An 18,338-nucleotide genomic window follows, 5' to 3' on the forward strand; every position below is an offset into this window, starting at 1 on the left:
GGCCCAGCTCACGGCTGATGTGGGTGCACACTGTCAGGGATGTTTGCTTCGTCCCCAAAATTAAGTAAAAACAGCCAGAGCATAAACAGAGCAGACCTTCCACCCTCTGGTTCCATCAGAACACACACATTTATCTAAATCTGTGTTATGAACCTACATTTTCCCATGATTTTTCTTCAGCACTCCCCAGCTAGTGTTGCTGTTGATTCTTGTGAAACTATTCCAGGTCATACCCATCAAAAAAACCCCAAAAACTACTCTGGGCCACTTCATTCCAACAGACAAGACAATTTCCCTGAACCTTTGGGCAGACCTTTTTGGATGCTACCTGGAAGCACTCCCAGCCTTTACTCCAATGCAAACTGGAAGACCATGGAATTTGCAAAGACGAGTGCTCAAGGCCACTCCTGCATCCTTTTTCCATCTCTTTTTGTTAGTGTGTCTGAAAAAATACAAGTGCCAGTTTTTAAGACAGGGAATCTTTAAGCACCTTAAAATAGTCTTAGAACAAACCCAGCTACCAATTAAACCTAAGTTCACCTACAGCTTTGTCACCCATTGGAAGTTTCCCAGACCTACTTTTGATTGAATTTTTAATTATAAAGCTGGGTTTGCTCTCTGGATGTTCACTCCTATAGAAAGACAATGCTTAGAAGTGGAAACTTAGAATGAAGAAGGAGGGTTAAAAAAGTATGAGCTCTTATTTCAGGAGAAGGCCTTTTAGTTAATATGCTTTGTTCAATCTGCAGTAGGAAAGGATCTATAAAAATGGCAATATTAACCAATGCTTGAAATTGAAATCCATGATTTTATTTTGAAACAGCTTATCTTTCAGCACTGGATCCGAGTTCTGTGTCAGAAAAAATTTTATCATTTCCCCTCAGCAAAGGATAAGAATGGAAAGAGTAAGAGGGATTAGGATGAAACCATTGCAGGCTTGATAATGGCAGAGAGGTTTTTAAGATTGACTTTGAAGTGAAAAATTAAGAATACCTTTAGAAAAAATATTTCCTCTTATTCAGAAACAGTGCTTCTAAGAGGCATCAAATGTAAACAACAGGAATGGCTGAATGCCTGAGTGAATGAATGTCATCTATCCCTGGGAACCTGAAAGCTGACTCAATTTTTCTTCATTTGCATCCTGAAACTAATGGAGGCAAAGGGGGATTGCTGCCTGCTGAGCAAAGCTGGGCACCAAATGACCTGTGCTTGGGCTCCTGTCCCATCCCATTCCTGTTCCATCTCCAGCAGCCAGTGGCATCTCCTCCTGAGCATCCTTTTCAAATAGGTTATTATGGGAAAACTTGATTTTAGCCCAACTGTCACAGTGTGCCCCAGGCCATGGAAGGAAGAGTTTTCTACCACAGAGCAAAGCTTCAAACCTGCCCGGTACTAGGTGGGCTCTGAAGTCACTTCTGTCACCCTGATGTGGCCAGAGGCCATTTGGACATGAACCAAACTGGAGGGTTTGGCTGACAGACACCCTCAGCTGTAGAATTTTTTGACTGGGCACCCTAACCACATGGATTTTGTTTTTTTCTCTGAATAGATGTCCCAAATTCCTTAATCAGGAGAACTTATTCTACTCTTGAATTACCTGCAAACAATACTAATTATTCAGTAGTAGCCTGATGTGTGGCTGCTGGTAACAGCAGAGAGTTTTGTATGCTGGCTGCAGGAATTCTTCCAACCTGGACACTTCAGGGAATAAACATTCCTCATATTCTTCAGAGCCTCTTCCCTTCCATAAGGGAGAAGGCTTTTCCCTTCCATGGCCTTTATTCTGAACAAGTTATCCCCTCAGCTCTCTACTCCCAAACTTACTGCTCCATCTCCGAATTTACTTTTTTTTTTTTTTTTTTTTTTTTTAATGACACATAGCAGCTGGATTTTCTCTTCTCTGGACCAGGTATTATCACCTGACCTCGAACCCAGAGGTTGTAAAGTAGCCCCAAACCAACAGATAATCAGCAGCTTACACCTTCCTGGTATCCAAGAGAGGGAACCACACACATCTGACAAAACTGGAGAGCCAGCCCCTCTAATACTTTATACTTTTTTCCTTTATGTTTTAGAGGATGAAGTCTTTTTAAAACACTGGGAATAAAACACCTTATTCCACACTGCTAAAATCCTCGTTTTCAGACTCTGCCTGGGCCTGGCTGCTCAGTACACACCCAGCAGCAGCTGAGTCAGGGCTCACAGGTGAAAGTTTTGAGAAATCCACTCATAAAACCCCCTAAATATCTTTCTTGCTGTTTGCTTCCTATTCCTCTCTGTGCTTCATCATCCATCACCTCTCCACCTCAGTTTGGGGCTTTTAGGAACAGCTCTATGCAATGAATAGCCCCTTGTAGATAATTAAAAAGATTTTGTCATTTAAGCTGTGCTGCTTTCTCATTTTTAGCCCCACTTAGCACCAACAGCTGCTCCCTTTGGCTGGAGGAGCAGTGCTGGGCACGGGCAGCATCAAAGTCAGACACAGGAAAGCACTTCAATATTCTTAATTTTAAGGTTGTGATTAAATCATGGTGATTTCAGAAAACAATCATGAAAATCAAGTGCTGTATGGGGTTGTTATCCTGAATAAGAGATGTAACAGGCATGACACAGGAGAAGAATTTGTTTCTAGCAATGCTATAAATAAATATAAGATATTTTTATATCTGAACATATGAATGAAATACAAATAAATATATAAAATAAATTAAATTAACAGATGCAAAGAAATGCGTAGAATCTTTTGTTTCTAGCAATATTGTCTCCTATTAATAGGAGACATATTAAATAACAAACACCTCTTGAACTGATCAGCCATGCTCTTAGGCACTGTGTAGGAGTCCTCTTCCATTGAGGTTTGGCTTTTCCCATAGCTGAAGTTAAATTTAATTTATTTTCCCAAATTTTAACATTCCAATTCGCTGTTCAGCTTTGGAAGTAATGATTATGTGGATGCAGAAGGTATTTTGAGACCTCTTAACAGATGCTCTGCTGTTATTTCACATCCACCTACGGCGCTGAAGCCTCTAAGGCATTGATGAGCACATTCCAAAGGGGAATTACGAGCTGCCATGTGGGAAGGAAACAATTTCCTAGGCTTGATCCCTCAATAAATGCAAAGCTCATCCTTGGTATCTGCTCCTCCCTTCGGGCTGGCATCACTCCCCTCTCACTTGTACAGGATCACTACATTAGAGATGGAGCAGAAGATCCAAACTGGAAGTCTTGGTTTAAATATTCAAGTCCAGGCCCCATGAGCAGGATTTCCAGCCCAGTTAAGGGCAGCAGGAACCACAGGCACCAAAAAAGGCCACTGAGATTCATTCTGCAGTGAGCTCTTCTTGTCCCCACCGCAGTGGATGGAAATATTTAGAGATTCGTGTTCCTCTCCAGTTCTTTGACTTGTTTAGCAAACTGGTTTTCCCATGGTTTCCCCAACCAAGGCAACCTTGTGGGACCAGCACTGTCCTGACTTGTGAGCACAGGAGGGTGAGAGCAGCTTTGCTCACAGCTGAGATCATAAAAAGGTGTCATTCCCTCCTGTGGCTACTTCTGTGCAGTTCTGCAGTCACTGGTGAGGAATCTGGGTCCCTCTTCAGCATTCAACTGCATTTTAATTGAATTAAGCTCTGTCACAGCAATCCAGCCATCCTATCCCCAAACTCCACTCCTGCCCTGAAATAGCTCTCCAAGTGATTTACAAGTCATGCTCCCAAGTGACAAGGACAAAAATTAATTTCTCCCACATTTCCAGGCTGAAAAGTTTTGAAACTTGATTTTTTTCAGCAGCGATTTTCTACATTCAAAACTTGCCGGCAGTAAGGAGGCAGACGAAGAGTGTGACATGGCTGTTCACCCACAGGCAGGCCCTCTTTTCTTCCTCCAACTCTTTTTGCTTCCTGAAGGCTCTCAGAAGGTCTCATTTTTACCTTTTATTTGCACCTTTTCCATTCATTAATTTCAGTATATCGACCTCTCCAGAGCAGGAGCTCCAGAGCAGCAGCTGCAGTGAACAAGACCAGGCTGGTGGAGAAACCTGGTCTGGTGGAAGGGGTCCCTCCCCATGGCAGGGGGTGCAACAAGATGATTTTTTTAAGCTCCTGGAGTTTGGTGATAGGATGGCTGGACTGCTGTGACAGAGCCTAGTTTAATTAAAATGCAGTTGAATGCTGAGAAGGGACCCGGATCGCTCTCCAGTGACTGGGGAGAATCACAGAGAAGGAGCCACAGGAGGGAACGACACCTTTGTTAGACCCCCCAGACAGCATCCTGTGATTCTGTGATAAATCCTGGGGCAGCACAGGGTCAGCTCCCCCAGTTTCTGAGCAATGGCACCACAGGCACCAGGTTGGACTGGGAACTCTTTCCTGTTTCCTGTCGATAATAAAACCCCACCTCTGGATTTCATTTCCTTGTGTGCCTTCACAAGAGAAGCTCAGAAATGACTAAATCCCTGGAGAGTGAACGCTGGCTGGTCGGTGCTGCCCTAAAATCCCACCCAAAGCCAAGCAGGGTCACTCTGCCCCTCTGCCCGGAGTGTCACCTCCCCAGAGAGTGACTGTCACCCCTTGGGGGTCACTAACACGGGCTGTGAGAGCCAGGAGGAGCCTGAAGGCTTTTGGGGTGACCTCTCCATGGGCACATCTCTTCCCTCTGCTCAGAGGTGTTGTGGCACCGCAGTGTGACAGTTCTGAATTCTTTTTCCCTGCTAGGACTGGGATTAATGCACAGGAGTCTCTGTTTGTGTCCAGACTTGGATGTTTATTGGTTTTTATCTATTTACAGACTCACCAGCTGTGAGCTCTGACTAGCAAGTGAGAGAAATGAGGTAAAATGGAGCACCTCTAACTCTTTCCAAGGTTATTTAAGTGTTAATTACCCAATAATGAGGTGACATCTATATTATTTATACTTTCAACCCAACAATGACCACCCAAGGCCCGCAATGCAGACCTTTCTCACCCAATTACATAAAACTGCCCAAACACATGAAGAAGAAGGAAGAAGAAGGTGAAGAAGAAGGACCCAGACAATGCCCAAACTCCTCCATCTTTCCTCACATGTATTGCTATATACTAAACCCTTAAATTCTAAGTTTTTCACCCTGTGAGATCACAGAACACTATTCAAAGCCACCCCCACAACCCATCACTCAATCTCGGAAGCCTGTCCCAAAGCCTCAAGGAAAATGTGGTGCTTGCTTCACGGTCAGCACCTTTTAGCACAGAAAGCCTGAAATTTCCAGCCTCCAGGGCTCCAACAGCCCAGGACCATTGTCCCCTCAGCTGTGGCTGAGCCAAGGGGTCTGTGCTGTCCCCAGGAGCCTGGGTCACCCTGAGCCCAGGGAGCCAGGGCAGCTCCATCACACTGGGGCTGATCAGACAAACACCAGGCTGAAGTTCCCTTCCAGCTGGAGAAAGTGCCCAGATCCGCCCCCCTCCTGCTTGCCCACAGAAATGAGGCAATTGGGATTTATCTCCTTTTTAGTGTACTTTCTGCCGAGGAATTCAATCTGATTATCCCAGAGCTTTGGCCTACCACTCCTAACCTGGATCCTTGGCCTTCTTCTTTCGTGAAAGGCTGCTTTTAGCTCTTTGCCCTACTTTTAACCCTCAAAGATAATCCCTCTGCAGCACTTGGAGAATTGCCAGCAGGATTAAAATCTGCTGGGGTTATTTACTTGCCTAATGAAATGCAATATACCCAAGTATATCAGGTCTAATTAACACCCTGTCCACAACATCTCTCCTTAGCTCCGATAATTATTAAAAAAAAAATATCCACGCTCCCCCAGCCACCCTGGCCATTAGAGAGGAAATGAATTTCAGTAGGGTTTGTTGTTTTTTTATTTTTTTCCAGTTCTATTACTGCAAATAGATCTCTTCCCAAACTTCATGCTGGCTCACTCCTCCTTCTCTGAGATGAATTGTTGCCAGGAGTTGTCTGACACTTCTTAGTTTTATTTAGGTTTGGCTGAAATGGGATGTGGGTGATGAGTGGAAACTCAGCCCACCCTTGGGCTATGAAAAGAAGGTGGCAGAGGCAGGGAAGTGGAGGTGGGCAATCCCCAGGAAGGGCTCCTGAGGGCATTTGGGAGGAGAGAAATCAGGTTCTGCCTGAGCACTGAACCTGCCTGTTACAGCATTTCCTGGACAAGAGCCCACAGGGACAGGACAAGGGGGACTGGGCCCATGCTGCCAGAGGGCAGGGCTGGATGGGGGATTGGGATGGAATTGTTCCCTGTGATGGTGGGCTGCCCCTGGACCCCTGGCAGTGTCCAAGGCCAGGCTGGACAGGGCTTGGAGCAGCCTGGGACAGTGGAAGGTGTCCCTGCCCACGGCAGGGGATGGAACAAGATGATTTTTTAAGGTCCCTTCCAGCCCAAATCATCCTGGGATGATGCTGTGCATACACCTGGCAAGGGAGCAGTGACACCAGAGTGGGGCACTGAAGTCAGAAGAAAGGAATTCCCTGTTAGCTGAGGAAAAAAGCAGGTTTGAGGAGGTCTGGCAGATGCAGATATCAGGGCTGGCTTTGGTTTCCAGCGCTTCTCAGCAGGCCCTGCTGCACTGTTTTGGTGGGTGAAAGAAGTCTGACACAGGGATTCTGGAAAAGGACTCCAAGGTTGCTTTACAAAGTCTGGAAAGCCTGTCTTAACTTTTCACTGTCACAGCTGCTGGTGAAACACTAATATATTTGTAATTCAGAAGAGAATAACTCCAAATAAGCACTGCAGCCTCTCAGAAGCCCTCATCTGTGCTAGATTACGTCAAGGGCTCTTGAATTAAACAAATCTGAAGTTTCTAGGCCAAGCCATTTCTGAGCTATGACATGAAAAAGCATTAGGAGATGCTTCAAACACTCTGAATTACACTTATTTTCCCTAAGACCCATGTCTCAGAAATGGATTGTCTGATACGCCTCAGGTTTTGCCAAAAACATTCCTCCTCTGGCTTTCCACCACATCTGCGCAGTCTGAGGATGTGTCCAGGATTTCTGTAGGGCTCCAACAGCAGGGCCAAACCCAGACGTTGGGAAGCTCATTTTAACAGGGAGAACAGGGAAAGCCAATCTTTATGTAGTCCCTTTGCAGCCCCCCAGCACTGAGCCAGCAGCTTCTCATGCCCTGAATGCCATGCCAGCTTTTCCCACAGCACTGTGATAGTTATCAGTTGTCATATGACAAATACCCCAGGTTTAGGTTGGGTGTCAGGGAAAGGATCCTCCCCAGAGGGTGCTGGCAGTGCCCAGGCTCCCCAGGGAATGGGCACGGCCCCGAGGCTGCCAGAGCTCCAGGAGTGTTTGGACAGCGCTGCCAGGGGTGCCCAGGGTGGGGTTGTTGGGGTCTGTGCAGGGACAGGGGCTGGGCTGGCTCATCCTGGGGGTCCCTCCCAGCTCAGGAGATTCCATGATTTTATAAAATAATAACTGCACACACCAAAGTTTTCTCCTTTCAACCTGCTCCCCTCAGACTAAACAGAGGTTAAAATAATTCTGTAAAGATGTAGGGAGGAGTTCATGGGTTCAACCCTACTCACAGGAAGATGTCACATCATCCAGACTGGCAGGTAATAGAGAATTCTTTCTTTATGTACGTGGGTAACTCTTCCTTTACTCTGCAACCTCTGAAGCCAAGGATGGGCTACGGATTCAAGCCAGGGCTGCATCAGGTGGATGGAGAGAATTCATCCTGTGTCTCTAAGATCTCCCCACCTCTGCTAGACACAGGCAGAACTGGGCAAACTGCAAAACTTGTCTGGTAATACTCACTCCTCTTGCTGAAAAAACCCCAGCAGTGAAGTGCTGGAAGACACTTGGCCTCATGCAGGGCCCTGTCTTGGGCAGCAGAAGCTGGTCCCCATCCTGCCTGCTTGCAGCAGGATTTGAGGCTACTCAGCATTTTGCTAAAGCAGGTACCTTTGCTGTTCTAGAAGAAGAGGATGTTGCTGCTAAGCTGCCTGAAGGAGAATCTGCAGCCCCCATTTCTGATGAGCTCCCTCCCAGGGCGTGTTTTGGGAGGTAGGTGAAAGCAGAGACATCACTATACTATCCATGTTCCCTTGCATTTACATTTTTCCATTAGTGAGCTGCTGGAATAGGCCCAAAATCTGATGCCACAGAGGAAAACAGTGACAAACAGAGAAAAAGTCTTACTGGATTGATCCATCTCAGCACAAAGAAGGGCACATTCCATATTTATCCCTTGTGCTGGGTGTGCTCCATGCCTTAGCACCAACTGTGATGGAGCTAGACTAATTCCTTGAAAAAATCTGCTGTTAGAGGCTGAGAAAGAGAAGGGATGATGCTCCAAAATCTTGTTTCTCTGCTCAGGATTTTCAGCTCCTCTCTAATCCAGAATATAGGAGACAGATGGGAAGGCAGGTGCTTAAAGAGGACCTGGAAGAGACTCCCATGGCTGGGGGAGAGCAGCTCAGTCCCTTGGGAGGTGCCAGTAGGACCTCTGCACTCTTTGGGCTGGAGCAGCAAGGGAGGATGAAGAGTCCCCTGGGCTCTTTTCTGTTCTGGGTGGTCCTCCCTGAGAGCTCCTGGTGTCCATCTGCAAGTGGTCTCCAGGCTGGGACAGGTCTGGGGACACCAGCAGGTCCCTCAGAAGATTGTGCCAAGGTGGGCACCAAGGGAAGCCTGAAAAGAGGAGGGGTAAAGTTGTGACTAAATGTGAAACATGCTTTTTTGGACAAGGTCTCTCAGTGTAGTCCTGCAGCTTCACCTGGACTCACTGCAGGCAAATCCATTGCCAAGGACTGAGTGGAAAAGGTTTTGGGGTCTGTGTGGGAGATGGTTTTGCTGAGTATCCGTTTGCACTAGAGGGGCCTGTAGAGCCAAGTGCCCCAAGGGAGAGCCCTGTGTGCACCAGCAGCATCTCCCTGTGATGTCTTAAGTTTGAGCTTTCATATTTTCAGGTTTTGTGCTGCCCAGGGGGGCAGTTCTGAGCTCACAGTCAGTGTCACTCAGCTCTGCACAGAGCAGGGACACAAAACAAATCCTTTTCCTGCTGCACACCAAGGACAACTTTCACCCCAACAGCACAAACAAGGGTGGGCTGAAGGGAGGAACAAGAAGGATGGGACCTCACAGCCTGGAGTTGGAATGGGACAATTAAATCCCAATATGCAAATGCACCAAAATATAAAAATGTAAGATCTTGTGACCTGGGAGCCATTTTGTGACCACTCTTAGTCCACCTTGGGTGTAGCCCTGGTCGGTCTCTGTCTTGCCCATGGTGGACCCTGGAGACTTTTTAATAAATCTCTACTTTATTCTCTAGCTCTGTCCAGTCTCTGTTTCAGGTCAGCCTTCCCAAGGCATCACCTCCTGCCCTGCAGCAAGATGAACCAGCCTTTGGGAGCCTTTCTCAGCACTTTCCTCCAGGTCCTGGGAGCCCCTAGCCTCTGCAGCTCCACAGCTCCTCCCCAAGCCTTGGAGCACTGTGAGAAATCTGGGCTGATGTCCCTTAGCACCTCCTGGGGCAGGAGTGTGCCCAGGATGAGAAAGAGGAGCCAAAGGACACAGTGAGGAAGAGGAGCTGGGCAGAAGTGGTGGGCAGAGAGACCAAGGGAAGGCTGTGACACCCCAGCACAAGCCCCTGTGCTTGGCTCAGGGTGACAAGCCCGTGCCAAGCTCTGGCAGGGACCACACACACTTGGATGCCATGGTTATTTAACTGAACTTCAGCCTGGCTATTTATGGACAGGAATCATACCCAGGATCCAGGCTCCTCAAGGGTTTGAGTGCTCTTTGGGAATCTTCCAGGAAATGTCAGAAAATTCTGATTAGGCAAAACCAAGGCCTTTTTCCACGGGAGCCTACGGGGCTGTTCGGCTGCGGCACGTGAGGAATCTCTGATGGAAAGCAGAGACAGGCCGAGGCAGGGAGGGAGCTGCCTGCAGGACAGGAGCTCCTCCAGGCCAGAGAACACTCCAGCTTGGGAGCAGGGATCCTTTTTGCACCCGGGAACAGCTCCCACTGGATTCCATGATGTTCAACCCCATCCCTGGGAGCAGTTGTCCGTGAAAGCTCCATCAGGGAGGTGTGTTTGAGGATCACACCAGTAGAGAACTTCTCCCAGCTCCCACTGGACCTGCTGCAGGAGGCAAGGAGGAGAAAATGAAATATGAGAGCAAACTAATAAATCCAGCTCGCTGTGAATGTGAGGGGAAAGCTGCAGCTAGAGGTGGCACAAAATTCCCCTCCACTGCAACCCTGAGGAGTCAAAAATTGGGAGCTTTATCTCTCCAAACTGGGTCTCTGCCTTACAGAAACAATCCATGAGTATTTATCTGTATCTCAGTGTGAATAAAGGATGGGAAAGGGCTTGAAATTTTCCTCCTGAATTTTGAAGACTGTATTTTAAATCTTTACTCTGCAATGCTGAGATTCAGGTGGGTTTTTTGGTTGGTTGGTTTTGTTTGTTTGGAAGGTTTTTTGGGGGTTCTTTTTGGTGTGGGGTTTTTTTTTGAGGGTGGGGGAGGTGTTGTTTGTTTTAGTGCTTTTTTTGATTGGTGGCCAACACTGCTGGGCAGGGCCCAGCTCCAGGAGCCACAGCTTCCAAAGCACTTTGAAAAGTGAAAAAACCAGCAGCACCAGTGGAGATTGTCAACACTTACAGACCCAAAGAAGGATTACTTTTGAGAGACAACTTTCAAATGAACAGTGAGTCAGGTGTATAAATAAGGTGCCTGTGAAAAACCTTGTGGAGGGGAAGGATTTACTTTCTTCTTTGCCTGTTAAATACTTCCTTCAAATCCATCCGTCCCAAAACTGGGCAGGTGGGGGGTAGGGAGCTTGGCTGGGTCGGGATCTGAGGTACCTGCACCATCAGTGGAGAGGAGGAGCTGTCAGGGGCAGTATCTCCTGGATGTGGCATCTTCCACCCTTAGGGAATCCTGAGTATTAACACTAGGATCTCATCCTATGGTAAAGTTTGATGCAGGATGATCAGAGCCTGGCATCTTTGCAGGCTGAGGTCTCTCCTGGAGACAGCCTCTCTGGGTCTGTTCTCATTTCAGCTGGGTCCAGCAAGGGGAAAGAGGCCAACAGGGAATGCTATCCCCAGCCCTCACTAGGTGGGTACCAAATCTCACAAACAAGTACAGCCTCAAGCTTAAAATGCAACGTTCAGGGAGGCAGATATGAAGTTGTAATCATCTGGGATTTGCTTACTGCCTATATGGTCAGTTAATCCCAGAGTGGTTTGGGTTGGAAGGGACATTAAAGCTCATCTCACTCCACCCCCTGCCATGCCACTATCCCAGGGTCCTGCAGACCCCATCCAAACGGGCCTTGGACACTTCCAGGGGCAGCCACAGCCTCTCTGAGCAGCCTATGCCAGTGTTTCACCACTCTGACTGTAAAAAAAAAAAAAAATCCTTCCTTATATCCAGTTTAAATTGATCCCCTTTTAGTTTAAAACCATTGCCCCTTGTCCTACTTCAACAGCCCCTGCCAAAAAAATTTGTCCCCATCTTTCTTACAAAGGCCCCACAAGTGCTTCATCCTTTAATCCTGCTGAAATCAGTGGGAATGCCCCTCTGCAAAATGAGACCCTTCAGAACGTTTTGCCATGAATTTCAGCGGGGCAGGGCGTGCTGAAGGGCAGCCTCCCAACACAGGAACAATCCCGGGCCACCAGAGCCCTGCCCCATACCCCCATGAGCTGTTCTACTCCCTGCTCCTCCCCAGGTACAGATAATTACCTTCCCCTAATTGCCATCTCCTGGTCATTAGCTGTGTGCTGTTTACCCCAAAACACGAAGGCTGAGTAGGAGTGCTTCATCCTAGGAGAGGGTTAATCTCCCGCTGGATGCAGGATGCCCTCATGGGAATGGAATGTGTAGTGTTGGTAAGTGGTTGTGCCCCAGAAGCCTTTGAGAGCCCACTGACTACTGCATGCTAACGATTGGTATTATTAAAGAACAATTGATGGCCTGTAACCAAACAACAGAAACTAATTACTGGAAAACTTTTATTGTCCTTTAATTACTGGGCCTCTTTGTCAATTAGCAGAAGAGAGAGGGAGAGGGAAGAGAGAGAGAGAGACTCGTTTTATAGCAACAATAAATTTTCCAAAACTACAGTCATCAGTAGCTGCAGAAGCGAGTCTATTAACACACAATATTAAGGCCTGATATTTACTCTGGCTTCTAAATGTAGGTGCTTCTCTCCTGAAAAAGTGCAGAGCTCTAGGAATAGTAATCAGAGAGCTCTGGCTGCCTGGCATGACAGCTCTCACTTCCCAAGGAATTTTACCCCTTGACCAAGGTTTCTTTCTCCAAGGCTCCTCCAGCAAACTGGCCCCAGGGAGCATGGAAACCCGGGGAGGCTGAGGGTGGGAGGGACACAGAGCTGGGCACTCCAGGGACAAGGATCCTGCTGGTCCCTGCAGTGTTCTGTGGGTGCAGGTGCGTGTGGGACACACCACCCCATTGGGATTTGGCTGCACACACCCATCTGTATGCTCTGCTCCTTGGTCCTGGCTCACCAGCACTGTCCAATAATAGTTTACTCCACTTTTATTTTTTATCTTTTCTCATCCGCTGCCAAATAAATTATTTCTGGGCACATTGTCACAGTAGTTAACCTTCTCTGAGGATCTCTGAACTACAGTTACCCCCTGAAATGAATCACCATCTTTTTTCTGTCACTTGGCAAAGAGTGCTCACCAATATAATTTTTTTCCTAGTCGACTTTCTCTGTTTAACTACTTGGTGCCTCAAAGGAAGGGGTTTGTGCACCACCAGTGCTCCCATGGCACCACCAGTGCTCCCATGGCACGTGGGGCTGGGCTTCACATCCCAAAAGGAACTTCCAGCTTCCTTCTCCCACCGGAGAGATGTGAGAGCAGAGAGAGGCACCAGGCCCCACAGCACTTTGCTCAGGGATGAGATGCTTTGTGAGATACAGTCCTTGCCAGACTCCTAAAAGCCTCAGCTGTAATGACTTTCATTTGAGATGGACTTTTATTTGGGATGAACCTTCCTTCCCCTCAACAAGAGGATCTGGCTATCTTTGAGTCTTCGGGAGTTTCACAAGGTTTTATGTCATCTCTTTGGGCAGAGAGCTTATTGGAAGGAGTTAAATCCCTCCTGGAAGTACCTGCTTTTAGAAGTCCCTTGCGAAAGAGCAAAGTACCAAGGTTTTTATCAGAAAACAAACATCATTTCCATGCTGTCGGCAAACACCGGAGACGCCGGGTTTTCCCGAGCGTTGGCCGTGCCCACCCTGGCAGCCCCTGCTCAGCACACCCACGGCAGGGATTCACGGCTGAGGCGGGATAAACGCTGGGGAAGTAGCTTAGAAATTTGTCACAGCCTGTCTTACTTTGTGTGGCTTGAATAGACTCGGGGTTTGTGCTATCAGAGGGAATCCGGAGTAGCTCCTGCAGGTGACCTTAATAGCGACAGTAATCTGTGGTCCTTTGACACATCTTTCCCTGTGGGATGATGCAGAGGAATAGCTAATCCTATAAAAAGCCAGCCAAACTACACGGGATTTCTGGAGTTTACTCGCAGCACCTTTTTATTCCATTTATCTCCCAACTTTCCCTGCTTTCTCCTGGTCAGCCGGGCTGAGCTGAGGAGGACGGCACGCTGTGTCCTCACAGGTGGCTTACAAACACCGTGTACCTGGGGCTGCATGCCCAGGGACCCTCTGGGGACAGGAAGGAGCCATGAACTCCGGGATGAGGCCCTTGGCAGGGCTCCCACGGGCCTTATCACGGAGCAGGCAGGATGTGGGATCAAAGCAGCACCTGCTGTACAGCCATCGAGTAACGGAGCCCAGGCACCGCCCACGGGACAGGTGGCTTTGCCTTCCCCCACCTTTGCCCCTTCTTTTTTTTTCCTTCTCTATGCACTTTGTGTTTTTTTTTTTTCATTTCCCTCCTATTTTTTTTTTCATTTTCTGCTACTCACACAACCCCCTTTCTCTTTCTGCTTTGCAATATTTTTCTCTCTCTGAAAACTACCGAGGGAAGGTGTAGTATCTGCCTTTGTCTTAATTGCCTGATTTCTCCTGTTCCTGAGAATTTCTCTCTCTGTGTTGCACACACACCTGGTCATGATAGAGAGGTGCACTGCAAGGTGAGTGACCTTAAACAAGTAGGGAAGTCCTTAGAGCAGCGTGTATTCTCAGGAAGTTGTACAAATAATGATATCTGAAGACAGGTTTCTGCCAGGATAGGTGTTTCCGTGGAAAACTGTTGTGGCAGGTTCTTGAGAGCTGGGAGGGAAAGCAAGAAAAAGCACATGTGGAGAGAGCCAGGGTTATACAGCCACTGAAATTGTGTTTTGCCTTCACCCTCCTCACAGCCTTTTCCTCCCTGACTCCTCCTTCAACGCCTGGGTCTTGTTAATGCTCAGAGAAGGGGTCTCCAGGAAAAACCCAGAGCCCTTTCTTTTGGGGAAAAAGCCTCACTGCTCTGGCCTGCAGCAGCCTGACAGAAAAAGCTGTAATGGTAAAGCAGCCCTAAAGGCTGGGGGATCCCACCCCAGGGTCACTGCTGTCCACCCCAGAGAGCTGCCTGCAGGTCCTGGTGCTGCCAGGGGCTTCCTGAGCAAACCTGGGTTTCTCTGTCCTCTGGGTTTGCTGCTCCTGCCTTCCCTGCAGCCTTTCCCAGGAATGCCTGTCAGAGCCCTGCCCCAGAAGCAGCAGAGGGGGAAGATGAGGCCCAGAGGTGCAGCTTTTCCACAGCACTCTGGGGGATCCCATTCCAGCCCTTCCATCGCTGGGATTGTGGCACTGCCCATCTCAGCCCCTGAAGGTTGCATTTTCAACTCATTCTCCTCCCAGGTATTCATCCCAGACACGTGGCCATGCCTCATGCAGGAGTTACTTCTGGAGACAAGGATTTGGGACACCTGAGACCTGTTTTCCCACATTTCCTGAGGAAAGGGGCATGAGCCAGGCTCTGCTCCCTGGCAGAAGGCTGTAACCCTTGCTGGTATGTCCCAGCTGCTGGGTCTGTGGGAGCAAACCTCTGCTTGTCTCCAGAAGCACAGCTGAGAGCCTGACCTGTTGTTTGAGAACAGGAAGAGACACAAAGAGGCTCAAACCTCAGTTCTCAAACACTGTGGTTGGGTGGGGTTTGCTTTTAGTGGCCCTAAAACTCAGAGAAGTCACTGCCAGGAGAGCAGGGACACGGGAGAGATCATCCCTGTTCGGCAACAAGCAATTACAAAATCTAATCCCTTCCTTCTGGGGCTCTTCCTGAAGGGTTTTCTGGCAATTCTGGCACTGAGCACCAATATCCATCACATCCCCCATCCTCTGCTGGCAGCAGAGCTCAGCACCAGGGGTGAGATCTGCACCTTCCCTGTCACACGTCCCCTGCTCTCACAGCGGCGACGTGTGAACTTCACGGCTCTCTCTGACCCACTGCAACACAGGTGGTTTTCTCAGAGAGCAGCAGGAGTGATTTCCTCCCACAGAGCTGCCCTGGCTCCCCCTGGGAAAGAATAAAACTGCTTTGGGGTCCGTGTTCCCCTCTGGGAGTGGCTGCAAGGGGACAGAGCTGCGAGGAGCCGTGTGAGACGTGCAGGGGAAGCAAAGAGGCACCTGCTCCACTCGGGGGCTGCTGTCAGGATGTTCCCCCTTCTTTGACATTTTAGAAACCCCATCTCTGAGAGAGACACGTGATGGAGAGATATTTGGGTTTTGCTTCTGAAACCCAGAGATTTTATGCTTCATCGTGACTTTCCCCTGCAAATGAGAACGGGTCCCAAACCCAGGCTCAAAAACCAGAAGGAAAATAAGAAGGAGCTCCAATTAAAAGTGAAAACCTTGTGACAGTTTGGCTGGTTTCATGGTTTGGGAACCTCGAAAGTTTTTTAACATTTGGGGTTGGCAATACTTTTAAATTACAGGGAATAAGTTGCCTTTTTATAGAGTCATCTGGAGGATCAGAGCCGGTTTCACCAGCTAAACCATCATCTCAGTGACCTGGCCACTGTGAAGTGGCAGGTGAGGCTGGCAGAGAAGGCCAGAGGTTCCCAAAGAACCTTTACCAAGGGAATGGGACCTTCTCCAACCACACCTGACCAGGACCTGGCTTTCAGAATCACTGCAAACTGCAAAATGCCAGCACAGACCCCAGCACCAGGGACACTGGGGTGACACCAGGGACTTTGCAGCCTGGGTCTGTCTTCCTTCCTGCTCCCTCAACAGCTGTTTCCAAACCAGGCCATTGCTGTTTTGCCTGGATGGAGAGGATATTCCATGTTTTCTCAGGCAGGCAGCAGACTTCTAGCAGCAGGCTTGATTTTTAGGCAAATCTGTCCCGTGTTGTCACTGAGTCAGAGTGGGAAAGCTGGGAGATGGTTCATATGCAGGGATACGGATGGTGCATCTTCTGGAGATCATTTTCAATGCAAACAAACACATTATTGTGTTATTATGCAATAATGAACATGATTTACTGGGTCTATTTTTATAAAATTAAATCATTAACTAATGAGACTACAATTTAATCTTCATTTTCACATGATGTTTTTTAACTACAGAAAATTGCCAGAAGCACACAAAATTCATCCTTTGCCATGGTTAAATGATTCAGAGCCTGGGTGGCTCCCCCATGCCAACCTGAGGTCAGTAATTCCTTGACACATTCTTTCTACCACATCCAAGGACATTAGAAATCTCTCCAGAAAGTGGGAAGACACAAATGCTCACCACTTTTCACAAGAAAAATGTTTCAGGCCAAACGACTCTTGAAAGAAATTCATCAAACCTGGGCAAGGAAGAGCCACTCAGTGCCAGCTCCCAGCACTGAAGAGCCCTGGTCCAGGCTCTGGAGCCTTTTGAGATGCTGGCTGGTATTAATCCATCCAGCAGCAAGGTTCATCATTTGAACTAGACTGGTTTGCTCCTGGAATCCCATATGGAACACAATGGTACAATAGACCTGCAGTGTATAATTATCATGCTGTATCTGCTTTCATATCATAGGTATTTTTAGATGTGTCAGTTTGAAATCTAGGATTTAGTGCATAGGAGTCTAATGGATTGTTCTTTCTTTGCCCCTCTTTTAATGTCAGCCCTCAATATGCATGAAGCAGACATAAAAGCACTTTTGTGCAGGTGCTGTGAATCTCTCAGCACAAATGACAAGGGGAGATGGTTTTCTAGATTCATTGAGCTTCAGAGGAGACAGAACTCGATGATCCAGCCTGAGCTCCTGAACAGAGACAGCTCAGGTTTCCCCACAGCCCCTCCATGAGCCCAGCAGCTCTGCACATCCCAGGAAAGGCACAATGGGTCTCCCTCCTCCAGGGGTGGCTTGGTCCTCCCATGTGGGGCCACACTCAGGGCCCAGAAAGGAGCAGAGGGGGAAGTTCCTCCAGTTCTGTGCAGCCCTTCGAGAGCTCAGTTCTGCCCAGCTCAAATTTGGCAGCATCACAAGGGGAGCCAGAGCAGCCAGGTCCAGGCTCCTCTGTGATGGGACCTGAAATCCTCCACCTGCCTGAGGCTGGATTTGGCCTCAGAGGCTGAAATGCTGATTTTCTCCACTCCACAGGCACTTACTGCTGTCTGGAGGGCAAGATATTGGCTTGGACTTGGCTCAGGGCCAGGTGGGTCCATACCTGTCCCACCAAAGGCACAGAGAGTTGGCAGCATCCCCCAGAAATGGGGGACCCAAAGAAATGGGGACCTCAGGGGCTCCATGGGGAGCTGCAGTAGGGGGACAGGCTGGGACCAGCCCTCCCTGCAGCTGTGGGCTCTCATGGTGGGATGCATGCTGGAGAAGGACATGAGCTGGTGTTTGCTCCAGGCACCCCAAAGCAAAAGGAAATGAACATTGGAGCATGTTGTCCTCTAACATTTAATTTCTCAAACTGGCCTTGCTGTAGCACAGTTCTGGATGTGCTCTACCCCACTAGGTACTGACCTCTGACAATTGTTAGCAGACACATGAGAATCCCTTGTTTTGGCAACTGACTCTCTAATAGCCCAGGTGTCTGAGTTATGCTGAGGCCACGGGTTACATTTTACACCACTGCATCTGGAGCCTGCTCATGGCTCCAGGGAGACCTGCAGAGGTCTAGAACACAGACACGTGTTCACTGGGCTTACAGAGGTGTCCAAACCCCTTAAGATGTCGTGCAGTCAGGTTAACACACCTTTCCTGTCAGCAGAGCTCCCCCGTGCCCAGCACAGGCTCCACAAACACAACCCCAGGGCAGGTTCATCCCAGAGATCCCAGGAGGCTCACTCCCAGGGCCAGGCCACCAAACCCAGATCAATTCACCCTGACCCAGCATTGCCACCTGCTTATTTTGCTGCTGGTTTATTGTTTCTCAATACAAACTTCAAGTAAGAATCAC

This window comes from Sylvia atricapilla, chromosome 16, assembly GCF_009819655.1.
Source record: "Sylvia atricapilla isolate bSylAtr1 chromosome 16, bSylAtr1.pri, whole genome shotgun sequence".
In the NCBI taxonomy this organism is placed as follows: Eukaryota; Metazoa; Chordata; class Aves; order Passeriformes; family Sylviidae; genus Sylvia; species Sylvia atricapilla.